This window comes from Vitis riparia, chromosome 5 (assembly GCF_004353265.1).
Source record: "Vitis riparia cultivar Riparia Gloire de Montpellier isolate 1030 chromosome 5, EGFV_Vit.rip_1.0, whole genome shotgun sequence".
NCBI classification, from domain to species: domain Eukaryota; kingdom Viridiplantae; phylum Streptophyta; class Magnoliopsida; order Vitales; family Vitaceae; genus Vitis; species Vitis riparia.
In genome coordinates this window covers 11,030,946-11,049,978 of record NC_048435.1, presented here as the reverse complement: position 1 = coordinate 11,049,978, position 19,033 = coordinate 11,030,946, and the positions used below count along the sequence as shown (strand labels likewise).

General features: G+C 33.6%; 1 long non-coding RNA gene across 1 annotated transcript; it reads left to right on the top strand.

Moving 5' to 3' along the window:
- Positions 1 to 1,435: 1,435 nt before the first annotated feature.
- Positions 1,436 to 1,876, top strand: LOC117915091. Its single transcript, XR_004651365.1, has 2 exons — positions 1,436 to 1,563; positions 1,659 to 1,876. It is a non-coding gene; the product is annotated as an uncharacterized LOC117915091 (long non-coding RNA).
- The last annotated feature ends 17,157 nt before the right edge of the window (positions 1,877 to 19,033 follow it).

The following is a 19,033-nucleotide window of genomic DNA, read 5'->3' as shown; positions in this document are numbered from 1 at the left end:
ATTTGGTGATTGGACAAGGCATTTACACTAAGTGTACAAAGCAAATGTGCTAAATGTACAAGTGTGTACAAGGGTGCCTATCTTGAAGGATTTGAAATGCTTTTGAAAAAATTGCTTGCTCATTTATTTTTTCTAAGGGAGACATTCCTCATTTCCCTTCGTACACATTCATTGGATGAGATAGCGCGCTTATGATGAATAGAAACCTCGATTTGGTGTCATTTTTCCCCAACTCGGTGAGCCATGACATTGGAACGTGGTTAACCCAGCCATATGCACTAGTTATGTTGTATCTAGGTTGAATTTCTGCAACTGTACAAGGCATTTACACTAAGTGTACAAGGCCAATGTATTAAAAGTACAAGGGTGTACAAGGGTGTTTATCTTACTTTTTCCAAACGTGAGGAACAAGTCCATTGATAATTTAAACACAAATATTGACTATAAGTCTCTGAAAAACCTTATTATTATAATCAATCAAGCTAATATCCACCCAACTAACCCAATGGCAAAGTGGGTTCTTATTACCAAGCCTTGAGCAATTTTGCCCACAAAAAAAACCTAGGACAAAAAAGGGAAAAAGCGACACGAAAAAATGTTATATATATATATATATATATATATATATATATGAAAAAAAAAATCTCAAACCACATGGCATCCACATGATTGAGAAACACCAATTTAGAATTTATTTTGATAGGGAATTTACTTTAGAGAATATTTTTTGAAAACAAGTTATTTTTGTTCAAAACCCCCATGAACATGCAGTCTGATGATGTATAAGGCATAAGAGTAGAGAAACGATGGTCTTATTGGTGACTCGATATTTTCTTTGCAAGGAAGATGAAGAGTCTATAGATCACATCTTTCTACATTGTATGGGAAGGTAGGGTGTTATGGAATTTGGTGTTTTCCTTGTTTCGGGTTGTGTGGGTGATGGCAAGTTCAGTAAGAGAAACTCTTTTAAGGTGTCTTGGTTCATTTTGGACAAAAAATGAAAGGTCTAGAGGTTTGTCCCATTGTGTACATTTTGGACATTATGTAAGGGCAGGAACTGGAGATCATTTGAAAGCAAAAAAAATGCCTAATCAAGCGCTAATCACATGTCTTTATAGCCTTTTGTTGTGGGATAGATTGTAGATTGTACATAGATGATCCCTAACCATGTTAAGAGTTTATAGATTGGTTAGGGTTTTCATGAAGGGATTTTTGTTTTTCTTGCTCTTTTGTGTTTTTGTTTTTTGGCGTCACTAGTTATGACTTGTGTACCTTGGAGCACTTTTGGTAGGTGTTTTTTGTTAATACATTTATTTTATTTGCCTGTCAAAAAAATAAAATAAAATTGAAGAGTAGTTAATCAGAAAGCATTGGAGTTGTTTGGAAGAGACTTAGGGTTCTAAGAATCACCTTGTCAAGCTTGCTTCAATTGTCAGTATTAGCAGTACTATTGGTTTGCATCAGTTTTATTGTAAGTAATCATTTGTGGAATCATTTTCTGCTTCACAGGTCCCTCTAAACAATATGTTTGGGTACTCAACATCACTTCGTTCAATGACTCAGGTAAAACCAAGTATCATTTTATAAGGGCTATGCCATAGCTAGAGTTGCTCTGTAGAATATGTTAAAATATATGTTATTTGATCCTCTATGTGCAGGGGAAAGGTGAATTCACAATGGAATACAAAGAGCATTCACCGGTTTCTCAAGATGTGCAGCTGCAATTAGTGAACACCTACAAGGCCAATAAGGCAGCTGAAAATAGTTAGGATTCTGCTGTGACTTTTTGAGGAACACGTCCCTACATTCATAGTGTAAGCCATCTCTTATTTTTTTATATTTATCCGGGCCAAAAGTGTTCTGGTCTCTAAATTTTGACAAGCCAAATAATTGTTACCTACATTCTTTAATACAAATAATGTATGAATTCACTGTACTTTAAACAGGTATTCATCACAGTCAAATTGTCTTAAAAAGGATAAAAGGACTATGCAATTTTCATCTCCTTCTCTCTCAAATTGTCTCATATTGTCTTTAAACAGGTATTTATGACAAAGGAAGAAAATGATGGATCTTCAACTTGAATGATAATTCAAATTTTCCATTGAAAATTTACAATAGGTAGTTAAATTAAAATAGGAAAGCCAATCTTTGTTTCAAATAGCCTATACTGCAGAGAAGGGTAATATAATGTTTTCAACTGTGCCCTAGAATGACCCATTAAAATGAAATCATGTTCTATTAAGATGTTTTATTACAAGAGATCCATTACATTAACCCAAAAAATTCCAAAGCAGAGAACCCAAAACTTGAAAGACTGCACTTCATAGAAGCTTATTGATGCTTGTGTTTGCTTGGTTTTTCTCCAAAGACAATTTCTGTAAACCTGTGTAATGCAACCATAACCAATTTTCCCAAAGGGCGGGCTATCATGTCATATTGCATCCACATTTCCCTGCTTCTCAAGTCACTCAAATCAGATAACAAAATTTTTCTTTTTGGCCATCTGGGTAAATGCTTCTTCCTTTCTTGTTGGCATCTCTAGTTCTGGCTCTAGCTTCCACCATGTCATTGGATACTTGTTCCAAGCTAGGGGGAACCACTGCATGTATAAAAATGACAAGAATCTTACAATCTAAACTGCTTGATGGCTAATTGCACATGATAAGCAGCGTAGCAATATCACCAACACGGTTTTGATAACCTAGTGGGAGCGGATTATGATAATTCAGTGATTGTGAGAACCCCAACTTATGCATTTTCTCATTAACAACCATTTTTAGGCATTGAAAAGTGGAACTTTTTATTGGATTGTCACAACCCCTATGGAAATATCATCATCTTCCAACGTACTAGAAAATAATGTACACTACTGATACCTTTAGCTGCATAGTCCTTTTCCACCATTCATGCTCGGACCCCCTACTAAAAAAAGGACAGAAATAGAGTGAAAAGACCAAGAAAGTTTCTAAAAAAAATTATAATGTATCTTCAATAGTTCCCAAAATTTTAAAAATATTAAGTAATAAACCTAATCCCACTCAAACACCATTGCATAAAATCCTTAAAAATTCTAAAAATCCCTAAATTTTCATAAATTCTTTAAAACCTATCACTAATCAAACATCACTACATTGAAATGTTATGTATCTAATTTATTTCAAATACATGATTGATAATAGAGAAAACTAAAAAAAAAAAATAATAATAATTATAAATATACATTTTATTATTTTGAAAACACTTCAATAATTTCCAAAATTTTAAAAAACATCAAGTAATAAATCTAATTCTAATCAAACGCCATTGTATAATATCTCTAAAAAGTCCAAAAATGTATAAAATGAAGATTGATTCACTGTCCTCTTCATTCTTTTCCATTGGCAATTGAGATTGTTGCATTCTAACCATCATTTTAAACCTTTTTCGCTTATCATTATTCAATGAACTCATTTTTTGTTTTGTACTTGGAGATAGGGCATGAGATAACTTCACACACAAAAAAAAAAAAAAAGGAAACATAAATTTAAATAGTGGACAGTTTCCTAGAAAGAGAATGAGATATGAGAAGTTTTTAGGGTTTCAGAATAAGAGGTGAGAAGTTTTCTTAGTTTCCATTCTTGTTCAAGAGAGAATGAAGCAAAAGAAAAATTATGTCTAGAGAAAAATAAAGTGGTATTTTTGTCCTACAAAGGTCATGGTTTAATTTTGCGAACATGGATATTATTTTAACCTTTGTAACCAAACAACCCTTATTTTTATAACTAGTGTTTTTGAGATTTAATTGGTTAAAAGGAATAAAATAATCCTCAAATTTGTGTATTTAGCCCTTTTTATACTTTTACTTAAAAAATGACGCATTTGTAACATAAATACTTTTTACCATTTTAAGTATTTATATATAGTTTTTTTTAAAAATTATTTTTACAAAGAAAAGTAGTGAAGGTATTTTGTTGAAAGAATGCCAAAAAGCGAAGGATTAAATTCCTAAAATTGGGTTTTCAATAACCCCTCTAATTAAATAACTCTTTTTTTTTTATAAGTATTTATTAGAAAAATAATTAATTGACTAAAAGGGATGTAAATATCCCATATTTTTAATTCTAACCCCCTAATTTTAATCTTGAAAAGCAATCTTTTTAGTTTTAGGGTTAAATTTACAAAATGTGCATGATTCCACCCCTTTTAATCCAATAAACCTAAAAAAAAAAAGGGACAATTGTGTTTTGGGCGCCCAAAAATTAAAGTTTGGTCTATATAACTTACATAATTGATGGAAATGATATAAGATACCAAAAAACCAAAATACCCAATGACCTTTCACATAAGTTTTTTTTTTTTGTCTTTATTGCACCACTATTCATGCAACCATAATAATTCTATTTTAACCATTTGGATTTTTCATTGTTTTTTAAAACTTTTTTATATATAAATAATTGAAAATCAACATTATTTTCTATTTTAAATTATAAATAAAAACAATTACGTTCAAAAACTATTTTAAAAAATACTTTATACAAAAAGGGTAATATGATTTATATTTTTTATATTTTCTTTTTGAAAAAACAATTAAAAAATGAAAACCATTTTTAAAAATAAAAATCAAAAACCTTATTTAGTACTATTTTTTTACATGAAAATATTAAAAAGAATTAAATTTCATTTATTGATTATCCATTAAATTTTATATGAAAAAAATTTATCCTTACTTATAACAAGAGTAAAAAGATTCAATATCTTTAAAAAAAAGTTATAAATGAGTAATACTTGATTGAGAATAGAACATGAAAAAAAATAAAAATAAAATTGAAATTTACACTCACTATGTGTCTATGTAGAGGTTAAGGGTATTTTAGGGATTAATAAAGGATAATGTCTTTCAACTTAATTTTTACATTTTATTTGGATCTTAGGCTTAAATGTGAATGATATATGGATATTCCGTCATTTTTAAAAGGGAAAAATATGTTATGGGTCTTTGATATGCAAATAACTAGGATTTCAGAACCCAAGTTTACTATTTTCAAGTTAAATACAATGGTCCCAAAAATAATTTGGATTTTGAGCACTCCGGGTTGAGGTGTGATTTCATACCCCAATTGCCCTCCCCATTCAACCATGTCAACGTCCACATCTGATAAACCAAAAATAAAAAAATAAAAAATAAAAAAACAATACATCCATCCTCACACATTTCTCTCTTTGTCTTAACTTTCTCTCCACTAGCACTGAACTCAAATACTCCATTTGTTCATCTCCCTCTCAAAACCCACTATTTTTGAAACCCTAATCTCTGCCTGGTCTTCCTCTCAATCTGAAAAACCTAAATCCCGTGAAGCCTAACCTGCTATTTTCCTATATATCCCCGAAATCTCTAGAATCCTGGGAAACCAACCCTAACCTCTTCTTCGTGAGTCAACAACATAGATTGAAGAATGTGGGGAAACTGTAGCTGCTCTCTTCCTTGATTCATGCCTAATTGGTGCCTCAGCTGATTCGTGTCTAGCTGGAGCTCCTTGATGGCGGGAGTAATCAACAAAATTTATAATCTATAACACCATGAACTAGGGTAGCAAAGAAAAAGCTACTATAGCATAGTGGCTCTAGGATCGTTCACTGGGAAAGGTTTCCAAGCTGAAAATGATACCAATTCAAAGTGAATTGGTGTTGTTTCATTTTAAGAGTAGCTTAAGAAATAAAACACAAACTTTGGTTGAAAAAGGTTTGGACTTGGATTAACAACACAACAAGTGATGAAAATTACTTAAGAAGAAAAGCATTCCTTGGAGATTCAGGTATACAGGCGTGGTTCCTCATGCAATAGCATAGCTCCGGTCAGTTGGTTCAATTCCTCACATTAGAGAATTAACATAAAGTCAATTCTCTAACAGGTGCTGCATAAATGCATCCCTCAATTGGATTTCAGCTTTATTTCTCTCACTGATGCAACTTGCAATGGTTTGAGCCTCTCACTTAGCCTTTACCATTCAAGGTGATCTTTAACCTTGGATTTCCCTTCACAAGCTCGCAAGAGATAACTAATGGATGTCTCCTTAGAGTCCAAAAGCTTACCAAGTGTTGGAAATTCTAGAAAATCCTACCTTCAAGTCACCTACCAGAGGCTCGCAAGGGGTAAACTAGTGCATCTCCATGGTTAGAGATCACTTGCCTTACCAAGTGTTGGCCCAGGTGACTCCAAGGCGTTTTAAGTTAACTAAAAACGTAGAAATCATTCATGGGACACACTTTCTATTCATTCATAGCTGAAACCACAAAGCTTCTGATTCTTGCACTTGGAACCTTTCCCGGCAACCTTAACTCCAAGGAACTAAAAGGTTTAGTTACTCATTCTCTGGGGAAAGCTCCTCAGAGAGTGCATAACTTAGTAAATAAAAAATACAATCAAAGTGAGAAGGTAAGGTAGAATAGAGCTCAAGCTCTGTATTTTACTTCATTTGAAACTTTTACAAAAGGTTCATCACCCTCAGAACAAGCTCCTCGGGCTATATTTATACCAAAATTACTTTAACAGCTATTACATGGATATTTTGCCATTTTCCTAACTTAAAAGCTAAGGAATCCTATAATTGGTGGCTTACAAGGAGAATTTGGGGATTTAGGCAACAAAAATCTAATAAAAAATATCTCCAAGTGTCGGTTACAAATATCAGGAAGCACTAAGGACCATTTCACAGGTGAAAAATGAGGTCTGCGAAATTTCGCAGATGAACCACAAGGGCTGTGAAATTTCTTCATAGCAACCAGCTGATTTCGCACTGCTGCAAAGTTGGCTTTCATCTTGTGGTGTTTGGCTTCCATCACGTCGTGAAACTTCAGGGGAAATCCTTAGCACTGTGCAAAAAGGTTGCGAAATCATTCCGCAACAAAAGGGTGATTTCGCAGCACTTTTCTGAATCCTTCCTTCAGCTTGGAGCAGTTGTCATCCAAAGGTTGTAACTTCCTCATTTCAGCTCCAAATCGAACACGGTTTGAAGCATTGGATTTATGACTTCCTAAGCTTTCAAATGACATATAGTATGCATAATTTGGACTCCATGAAGTGCTCTAAAAGTGGCTGAAATGACTGTTATCAAGAATGCTTCATGGCTGGATTCTCTTTGCTTCCCCTCCTTGCATTTCCACTTTGCTTATGGCAAAGGACTTCAAAGCTTTGGTTCTTCATACCTATGAGCTTCCCATTGCTTTGACAAGGATTCCAAATAACTCTCCTCAATCTCATATTGCTTTGGTGATCAAAAAGCTATCAAAACACCAAAACTTAAGGCAATTTGATTAGAATTGATTGCAAGAGGCCTTAACATGTTAATTGGGTTAAAAGGCAATAACTACTACTCAAAAGTGTTTAAAAGGATTAATTACAAGCTATCAAATAGCACTTTTTGAGTAGTAATCATTCCTCTTTGTCTACAAATCTAGCTTTGAATCTTTATCTTCATCACCATCATCAGGTGATTATCTTATTGACTAGTCATTTGAATCATGTTTCTCTCCCTTGTTTTTTGTTGATGTATTTTTTGTGTTGATTTATTTATGGTTTATTTGTGTTGGTTTATTTTCACATTAATGGAGGGGAGATTATGTAGGGTTACAACATTTTTGGAATCCAGGTATTATGATTCGATTTAGGTTTTGAGTGGTGCACATTTGGAAACAAATAGGCTATAAATTTCTTTGGGGAAGTTGTGTTTTAAGAGGCCCATATGAACAAATCCATAAAACACAATTTTTTTTTGTTTTCCTTGGGAGTTTTGCAAGGATTTTCTCGGAAATCAAACGAGGATGAATTTTCTCGGAAATCAAACGAGGATGAATTTTCTCGGAAATCAAATGGGGGATGGATTTTCTTGGGAATCAAACAAGGGTTTAAAAAAAAATTAATAACGTGATTAGATTAGTACCTGCGAGGATTGAGAGTGGCAGAGGAAAATAGGGCATTTTTAGGGATTCTCTCGTTTGGAGGGAAACTTCAGAAAATGGCTCCTTGATGGCCGAGTGAGAGAAGTGGGTCACCCTTTTGAATTTTGGATTTAGTATGAAAAAAAAAAAAGGAAACAAATCATGAGAACAATTTGCTCCATATAAATAATTATTAATTATCCATTTTAATTTTTATTAAATCAGTTGATAATCTATTGTGTCTTACACTTCACTTATGATTTGGTTGAAATGAGTTCCAATTCATGGCTATGGATACCGCAAATACACATGTTGTTTGTTGTTACCCAGAAAATTATGCCTTCAAATTTTTTAAGATTTATGTCCATGGCATTTTGATATCTTGTGAAAATTATGCTTGCTCTTCAGTTTGAAGATTGAATTACTATTTCCAAAAAAAAGGTTTCAATATGGAAATCTATGAAAATTGGAAAATTGAGAAAATGGTAAGGTTAAAAATATGATTGGTTTTGCAGCCCTAATCAAGTTTTAACTGACTCAAACTTGAGAAAGTTTGCAAGTTGAATTGAAATGGAGTGTTTGCACCTCTCTAAAATGAAAATGAAGAGCTTGAATCTCCAGAGTTTCTAATGTTGTGGAAAAATGAGTTTGGTTTGGGCAAAAGAAAGATCCTGAGATTTTTTAGTGCCATGAGAAAAAATATCTTTGTACTTTTTTGGAGATACTTCATATTTTATTTACTGAAAATTGAAATATGCCATGCAACAATGTTTACCAAATAAGAGCCATTATATCATCATGACTACATAGCATTATAATGAGTCAGTGTCATTGATTGTTAATATTGTCTTTGCTCCTCAAGATTCTTAAGTTCCTTTGTGATCTCATTTATAGCTTTACATTATGATGCTATGGCTTGCTCTATTACTTCTTTCCTAATTACATAGGATTTTGAAATGCAGGTTTCAAATGGGGATGATATTGATAGACGGATATCATCCTCTTTCTGGCTGTTCTTTTTTTTTTTTTTTTTGTGGTATAGATTCTGTTGGTTTTTTATTTCTCCTTATTTGGTTCATTCTATATTTTTCTATTCAACTAAAGCCCTGGTTTCCACACAGAGGGGTGCATCAAACAGCAAGTTTCTCAACTATTTAAACAAACACATAATACCTATTTTTGATAAGGTAATACTTTGTCCTTGTGTTCTCTGATAATATAAACATGTTGACTTGGATTTTCTAATCTTGCATGTGATACCTATTTTCTACTTTTTGTATTAGTTTTGAAATTTGATGATTCTCTTTGCATATTTCTTTTGGGTTGCCAACTTTTGAATGCAACTATCATGTAAGGTATATTGAATTTTTCAGTGTCTCTGGAATAGCTACTGTCTGAAGTGTTTGCGTCTTATATTTGATAGAAACTGAAATTGATGCATGAGCCATTTCTATTAACGTTATGCTAATAGCTATAGATACAATATATGTTTTTCTAACTACTTACAAGTGTTCAAAGGTACTTAGAAATGCATATACAATTCATGTTCATGCTGCTGTAAATGGTGTATTCAATTCTTTTTCTATTATATACATATATTTTCCCTGGGAAAGGATAGTACAATGTATTCCATAAAGAAAATGAAATAATTCAGCTTACAAGTGGTTTGCACTGTCATTAACCTGGAGTAAAAGGAACACTAGACGTATAAACTACAAACAAGAAGAAATTCCTTGAAATCCCAACTCTTTAGAAGCCCCTGTGGTGCATGGACAGTTGTTCCTATTTTGAGGGGAAAAAAACACAAGACATGCCAAAAGCACCCTAAATTACATAGGGAGTGTACAAAGGGCGCCTAAAGCACCACCAATAAAAACAAAGGGAGTTTATGAGTCATAGGAACAAGGTTCCCACATGGTAAACCTTGTTGTTTATGAGTCGTGGATTTTCAGAATTCCATGTCATACCCGATATAAGTGTTCCTTCATTGATAGATGTTTAATTATTAGTGGGACCTTAAGGTCACAATCATAGTCATCACCCACTGATTCCTTCCAATAATAGCATTAGCTGAGGATTCTTGCAATGTGTATGTGTGAATAAGACACACCCATCAATTTATGATCATGGATTTCAAGCTTAGTGGGTGAAAGCTAAGATTGAAATTATTTTCAGTCTAGAACCCAATTATCTATTAGACCATTTTCTACATTGGTGAAAATGCAAATAAATGATAGTATGATAAATAAATGGTGGAAAGGAATGTAGATTTGTTGACAAAGATTTTAGGGTTATAAGATGAGTTAGTGGATTTTTTGCGCATGCAGGGAGTTGGAAGAGGTTTATTTGGATACTGCATCTTGCACTCCTACACAACTGCATATTTGTCAACAATTTCTTTAGTCACTTCAAATAAGTGGAATGTAGTAAGTGCAGCCAAGGTTTTTTCTCTTATTCTTTCTTCTTCTCCTCCTCCTTCCTTTTGTTCTTTTGTTTTGATAGTGAACTACCATTCTCTGCATTATTGCTTAGAAGCAGTCCCTAATTCATTCACTTCATTCATTGTGTTTGAAATCAAAGTAAATTCATCGAAGACTTAATTATGTTATGTTTGGTTGTCGAAAAAATAAACATGCAAAAAAATTATATTTTTTGTGTTTGGTTTTTGAAATATGAAAAATTAAATATAATTAAAATTAGTAAAGAGATTTATATATTTTAAAATTATTTACTTTTCATATAAATGAGGAAAAATGATAGTTACTGTTTGGATATATATTTTTTTTTTTATATATGAGAATTATCTATTAAAATTTCATTATATTGTGAATTTTTTTTTTTTGGAAATTTATAATTTGAGATAGTAAAAATATTGGATATCTCAATTTATTTAAATAATTTTAAAAATCATTTCATTTTTAAGAACTTTTGTATCTCATATAAAAAAAATATTAATATTTTTTATTTTTAAAATTTATGACAAGAAGTATAATTAGATAGATATTAAAGTTAGGGGTGCAACTTGGGTAGAATACGGACCCAACCTGTAGACTTAGACAATCATTTTCAGTACTCGGGTTGGGCAAAAATTAGGTTTTTTTTTTTCCTGAACTTAATTAGGGTTAGGTTTAGTTCAAGGTTCAAACAACCTAAGCCTAACTTGAACTAAATTTAATGTTTTTATAATATTTATAATGTTGTGAAACAATTGCCAATAAGAGGGCACTTCCCTAGTACTTGTGATGTTCATAAGGATTTTAAAATGAAAAAACAGGGGGGAAATTAAACTCCTTCATCCTTAAAGTAGCAGTTGAAATATTAAATGAAATCTACAAAAGAGAGGTCTCTATTTCTTATTGATGTAGCAGACCATTCAACAAAAAATTCAGGGAAACATTTTTCAGGTACAATTCTGATTGATCAACATCATCAAAGATTGTTTTATTCATTCACTTTCAAATACATCAAGATACGCATGGTAGGCTTGTAAGCCATACTTCTTTCTTTCCTCTTATAATCTCCTAGTCAACTATTCAATATGTCCTTAATTTAGAGATTTGCTTTATGCAAACTTTCAATCTTGTCCTCTCATAAATCTGTGTTCCATTTGTCTCTCTACCAAACATGATCTTAGATTCTGATGATTGGGAATATACATACAAGATTGGAGTTGTATGATGACTAGGAATTGTTACCACTAGGTCTAATAAATGGGTCCTGAGAAATTGCAATCAATTTATCCAGATTGCTAGTTATTTTTATTGAAGGTATAATGCTTCTATTTTATTTTTCTGGCTATATTAGATCAGAAAACCGTTCTTTGGCTCTATTTTGATCTTTATGGTTCTCTTGTTTTCCTTTTCTATATTTCTTTTCAGAAATAAAATTTTCTGCTACTATTTATTTATTTATTTATCTTTTCTCTCTTTGGATAGTTCTTAAGCCTTTTATCTATAGTTATTGATTTGGTCATTGGAAGCTTGCTAAAACAGTAAGACATCATGGTTGTTAGCAATTCTGTTGTGGTACAATTTAGGAATTATTATTGGATTGGTTAGAAGCTAGGCACTCAGGCATTTTATGGATATTGGTCATTTTTTTTTCTCTCCTCTATAAACAAATAACTATGAAGTTAATCCTTTGTAACTGATACTTTCTCTTCTAGTTGTTGCTGGATAGAGATTGTTATTGAGACTTGAGAGCTTTAATCTTAATTGATGGAGATTTTAATAAAAATTCCATTTGCGCTTTAGAGTATCTTTTGACGTTGTTGGGCTGTGGAAGCTTGCTAACTTGTGAAACAATAAACAGAGAACATTCAACTTAGCTCACCAAAGCTTTAATTCTGACTACTTAGGGTTGGATACATGGCTTCTTTTTCACATTTCATCTTTATCTATGAAGAATTTGTTCAGAAGTTTGGGATTTTGTATTTAAACTGTAGGAATATCATTGGTTTGGTTAAAGATATTTTTCTAGGAAAATATTTGTGTGTTTTTATATAATTAACTTTTCTTTCTTGTCTTTCTAGAAGAGAAGAAAGTATATGGGGATGAGGTAGGGTTATGATTGGAAATTTTTTTGTTTTCACTCTCTTTATCTATCTTCTTGTTGTTGTACTATGAAAGTCTGAAGTTTAGTTATATAATTTTACTACAACCAATGAATGGAAGGATTTTATGTTATCATTTTTTCTCTGATGGCAAAGTTTTAAAAGATCTTGTGGAAATATATTTAATCTCTTGGATGGATATTGATTCTTTATTTTATCTTGTACTTGAAATAATATATGCTGATTATTTTCTCATAATAAATTTGTACTTTAATTTTTTTTTTTTTTTTTTTTGGATGAGTGGTGTTGGGAGGAAGTAGATGTTGGGGATTGTGTATAAAAATCTAATTCTCCTTGTTTTGTTTATTATCTCAATGTATCTTTTTTCAAAGCAGTATTCATGACTACCTTACTTACTCTGTAGACAGTGAGGGCTGTGAATACATTCTGAGGCATATTCTCCGTAGAGCTATTCACTATGGAAGTGAAGTGCTAAAAGCACAAGAAGGATTCTTCAATAGGTAGAAATGACAATGGCATTTGACTCCCAATATTTTTTACAACTGATTTTGCTACTCAAAGAGTAATATTTTAATGTTGTTCCAAGATGTAGAAGATGGACACAAACTTCTGTCTTTGATGATTATTAAAGTTATGGAATATTTTTATTAACTGAAGTTGTCCTAGGATCAGAAAAAAAAAATTACAATGAGATATAAAAGGTTAATTCTGCTTTCATAGGTAAGAAAATTATATTTAACGCACTAATAAAGAGTGAATCCAATACATGGGAGAATGAAAGAAGTAAAATGTAAGTTAACTCAATAATATATATGTTTATATATATATGACAAACTCCAAGGGTCCATTTTGTAACCGTTCTCGAAAATAAAACTGTTTTCTAAATTAAAAAACACTTTTGGCAAACTTTTGACTGAAAACGGTGTTTCCATTAATTATTCTACAAACATATTGATTTTTATAATAATTGAGGTGTTTTCAATTGTTTTTTGTAGCATTTTCTACTGTTCACCAATCCTATATAGAATATCACATGCCTGCACTATCTATTAGTAAATACATCTTCAAGTTCATGTTGGATACTTACCACAATATGTTGTAGAGACTATATTATATCTGCATATACTTAACAAATTAATTCAACTAGTCTTTGATCCAGCTACTTCACTGGTACTGCTATATGAATTCGTTGCCGGCCAACTTCATGTTTGGTTCAACCCTTCACTGTCATGTTGTTTCTGGCCACCTCTACTCGCATACTTAATGGTCAATAGTTGAACATAATATTTTGAGTGATAGAATTTGCATAGTCAATGTATATGCTGTAATTTGATTGAGATTTGTTTATATTAGCTTCCAGATTCTTTCTTGCTGGTTCTTGCTTCTTAAAAGTTGTCTTCAGTGCTTATTTTGGTCTCCATTTTCATAGCCCTTGAAACCTGGTTGGCGTAGCATAGTGTTGGGGGTGGGATCCTTGTAGGTTTCCACTTTAATTTTCAGGAGAGGGCAAAAATGTTACCTATATAAAATGTTTGTTTTGTTGTCATATTTATTTCCAAACATAAGTGACTTTAACTTCTTCTTGTTCAAACATACCAAAAGAGCCCTATGTTATTTACAATAAACATTAATCCTTCTTAGCTTATTCATTGTGTACTATATCTAAGCTTTTACATTCCTCTCATGTCCCTTTTTCTCTTCCCATTCTCAGTTTCTCCTTGTTGGACTACAGATATATACGGACTTTTTGAAGAAACCAACTTTCTAGCATTCATAGATTACTTGGGAACTGTTTTTGAGGTATTCTCTTTTTCAAATGCTCCTTCTTCTTTCTTCTTTGTGTGTCTGTCTTTGTCTCAGTCTCTCTCTCATTTTCTTGCGAGAACATCATGCAAATGTAGGGAAAACCCATAATTATTGTGATGTTTCTGCAATCAACTTTTCTTCTTAACTATGCAACTATTATCATCTGTTATGTTCACTAAGACAGTAACTTATTTGTTTATAGTCAGCCCCATTAATCACTCACTGTTTACCACATATTTTTGCTTTGTCTTTGTCCACCAAAATTGCTTTCAATTTCTTACCTTGAAAGGATGAGGTGATTGAATATTAAATCTATGAACAAATTTGATGCATTATACAAATTGATTTCGAAAAAAACTATAATATGGGATTTATTGAAATCTTTGTGAAGATACGATGGACTTTTCACTTTCGAATCAAGGTCCATGTATAAACACATTAGGCCTAGGTATACACTTACAAAGTTAAGATAGAAAGTTATGTACATGAGAGTGAGAGTGAGAGTCATAAACTAATTGCATCAAAAGAATGTCCCTCTTTGATATGTGCGATCATTTAACTATTAATGTCTTGTCCCTGGTAAAAGGTTCTTTTCGATAACTGTTATAAGATCTAATTATGTTTTTAGGATGATGAGGAATGGAAATGGAAAGAAACATAGAAAATCGGTTGGAGATGAGGACATGGGAAAGGTGGGTAGGGAGGAAGCCACCATTCATATTCCTTAAGCAACTTCATGGCATTAGATTATGGATACATGTATATATTAAGGATTTGAATATAGAAAGGGGCCCTTCAATCCATGCTCCCTCGTTTCCTCTATGTCTTATGTGTCACTAAGAAAAAAATCTTAGACGTTCGATTACCATTACATGGCCCGAGGATGACCCCTTTTTGGCTTTTCTCTCCACCCTCTCTTCTCCTCTTTCCTTCATCATTATATTCATACATAATCCCTATTTACTTTTGTTGTCATTTTTTTTATAACAAGTTTCTATTTAATTAAGGTGATGGAAGAGGACATGTTCTGCTACATTCATGAAGGCGGTCAGCTAGTTAAATGTGTTGGAGGGTCTGTTCAATATCAGGGTGGTCGTAACGAATCGATGGTTGTTAGCCGGCATATGTCACATAGTAATTTCGTTTCAAAACTGTGTGATGCACTGCACTTTGACCAAAATTCTATCAAATTGGAATTCACGGTCAAGTTTGAGTCATCATGTCTACTACCGTTGCATGATGATGTAGCCCTACTTAAGATGTTTCGATTCAACGAAATGTTTTGTCACGTCTATGTCTCATCATCAAGTGAAGTTGTTGAAGGCTGTATAGCACCGAATAGGTACCGATAGCCTTCCCAACATCACATCCACTATGTCTATTAACTTTTCTTCAAATATATGTAGATGGATGATTTTTTTTTTTCCTTTGTAGTACCCCTTCTCTTATTGTTGGTTCGAATTCTGCACACCTACTTCCATCCGGTGGTGATCTGCCAATTAATATCTGTAATGACTCTCTTACAATTGAGTCATATAGGTTTTCCCATAGATGTGCGGAAGCAAATATACTCGAACGTGACTCAAGGTGGTTTGAAAATTCCATTATAGGTAGTGGACATACCTTCCCCAATGCTGCCGAGTTCCGTGATGCCGTTTATTTGATGTCAATTGCTGGTAGATTACGTTATCGCTTCAAGAGGAATAGTACGAAACACATGACAATTGTTTACACAGTTACTAAATGTCCTTGGAAAGTCACAGCTCGTGCAATTGGGGATTCGAACATCGTCCAGGTTCACACTTTTCATAACCACCATAATCATATAGTTTGGAAGATGTTGCCGTATGCCAACCTTTAGTGAGATCTAATCGGGCTTCAATGCTTATTGATGATGTCTTTCGGTCCACTCCCGATTACCAACCCCGCCAAATTTGTAAGGACTTTCAAAGGCAACATGGGATGCAATTGACGTATCTTCAAGCATGGAATATCAAGGAGAAGGCAAATGAGCGCATTTACAAATTGTTGCCTTGGATGTGTGAGAAAATGGTTGCAACAAATCCGGGAATCATTGTTGAGTTGGGGCATTCAAGTGATAGACATTTTGAGCAACTCTTTGTTGCTCATTCGGTATCTATCCAAGGGTTTGCAATGGGATGTCGGCCAATCATAGCTATTGACTCCGCCCATATGAGTGGGCCATATAGGGGTGCATTATTTTTGACGACCGCATACGATGCTAATGACACCATGTTCCCCTTAGCCTTTGGCGTGATGAGCTCAGAAAATTATGACGATTGGTCTTGGTTTTTGCAAAATTTGAATAAGGTTGTTGGAGATAAGGAAGTCGTTATTATCTCGGATAGACATCCCGCTCTCCTTTGTAGTGTTCCTAAAGTGTTTGGGCTTGAAAACCACACCTACTATTACCGTTACTTGAAGTAAAATTTCAGTTCTTTCTTGAGCAAACATAACACAATAGGGAACAAAGGTAAAGAAAATGCACTCCAATTCCTTGATAGTATTGCCTATGCAAGGTTAGAGCACGATTACAATGTTTCCATGTTTGAACTACGGAAATACAATGACGCTTTGGCCAAATGGGTTGAAGAAAATGAACCTGAACATTGGGCTATGTCCAAATTCCCAAAACAAAGATGGGATAAAATGACCACAAACCTTGCCGAGTCATTTAATGCTTGGCTAAGGAATGAAAGACATCACTCCATTTGTACATTTCTAATGGAGCATATGGCTAAGTTAGGTTCTATGCTTGTCAAACATAAAGAGAAATCAAACAATTGGAAGGGATGCATAGGGCCAAAAGTTGAAGAAAAAGTGCAGCAAAAAATTGCCAAGGGTGAGGTGTATCCGGTCACTCCTTTCATGAACGGAATATTTGGGGTTTCTATCGGAACCACCTTCTTGAATGTGGACATTATGAAGCGTACTTGCACATGTAGGGGTTGGGAAATGTTGGGCATCCCTTGTGAACATGCGACAGCCGTTATTCTTTCCATCGGTCAGAATGTTGTTGATTTTGTTCAAGATTGATACAAATTCCTAATGCAAGAGCTGATTTACTCGGGCTCCTTCTCCGATATAGAGACCCATGACATGCCAATGGTCGCTAATGATAGTTTGGTTCGATCTATCACCGATGAAGTTTTCCTCTCTTTTAACCCTCCTCATACCAAGCGGCCTCCCGGCAGACCAAGAAAGAAGCGCATTGAGTCCCAATTTCAAGATAAACGGACTGTCTCTTGCTCAAGATGTCATACTTTCGGGCACAACAGGAAAAAGTGCAAGAACCCTTTGTGTTAAGTGCAATGCTGTCACATTCTTCCATTACTGAAACTATGTGTTTTTTGTATATCCATTACATGTTTTGAACACTCTTCTAAAGGTTGTTACCAACCAAGAACACATATGTAACACTTATCATTGGTGTGTTGTAATGGGTAATATTACATCAAGATTGTTATCATAATTCCTATTTGCTTCATTTCTTAGTAGGCTAATCTTGTTCAAAACCATATAGTGGTGTACTTTTTTATTCCAATTTAAGGTATATTGTAAATATCATGCTCCCATTTATTAAGAACTATGTTGTACAATACTTGAACAAATGTTATTGTTGTACTAAACAAGCTTATACAGGTTGTAAATCAAAATCCATCATTCATAAACATAGGGACAACTGTTTTATGTAAACTTTATGAATTTTCTTTGACCTCTGAACTCATTTTTATTATATTTGAGATCAATTTTGATCAATTGATACAACTACAACACTATACATGTGGCTTTTTAAGATTGTTATGTTGTTAATGAGGAATACATATATAAAACTGCTCATTTCATTGTGCAGATGCAGAATCTACCCCTTATATTGCAATTGTCACGGTGATGTTCCATTCACAATCTCTTGGTGCATAATTTTCCCCAACTACTAGTCTACGTCGTTGCTGAAAATACTTAAGGAAAAGAAGCACTTCATTTATTAAACACATGGATATCAGACAAAGGAAGTGGAGAAGCCATGTTCCATCAAGATCTGAAACGGTAAAATATTCGACAACCCTTTAACCTACTTTTAAAACTATTGCTCTTGAGGCTTAACTCTAGAATTGCGACATATTTGTAATATATTTTCCTTCTTTCATGTTGTAGGTTAAGTTACCAAAATCCAGCTGCTCAGGAAAGAAATTCCTATCAATCATGGATAGTCTCCCAATGGATAAGAAAAATGCCATCAACGATATGGGATTCGGGGGCTTGCTGCAGCTTGATTGTAAAGAATTGCATTATGAGCTAATAACATGGATAGTCACCAATTACGACATTGGCTACCACCGCTTATGCATGGAAACAAAAGTTGTTGTCCCAGTCACGCCCAAAGATGTTAGAGAGGTGTTGGGCATCCTAGACAATGGTGTTGACATTCTCATCTACAATAGGCGTGGCACACCCAATCGCACATATGACATTAAAATATTGGAAGCTAATTTGCATGATCTACCAATTGGCGAAGAATTCATGAAATCCTTCCTCATTTTCACCTGTGCCACTATCCTTGTCCCCAACTCAAAACAAGAAGGTATACATGACTTGTGGGACACGGTTTGGGATAGTGAAATGGGGGTGCACAAAAATTGGGCCAAGTTTGTTCTCCAGTATGCCAAGGATGGGATAAGGGACTATCGTACAAGTCACCCAACATACATTAGAGGT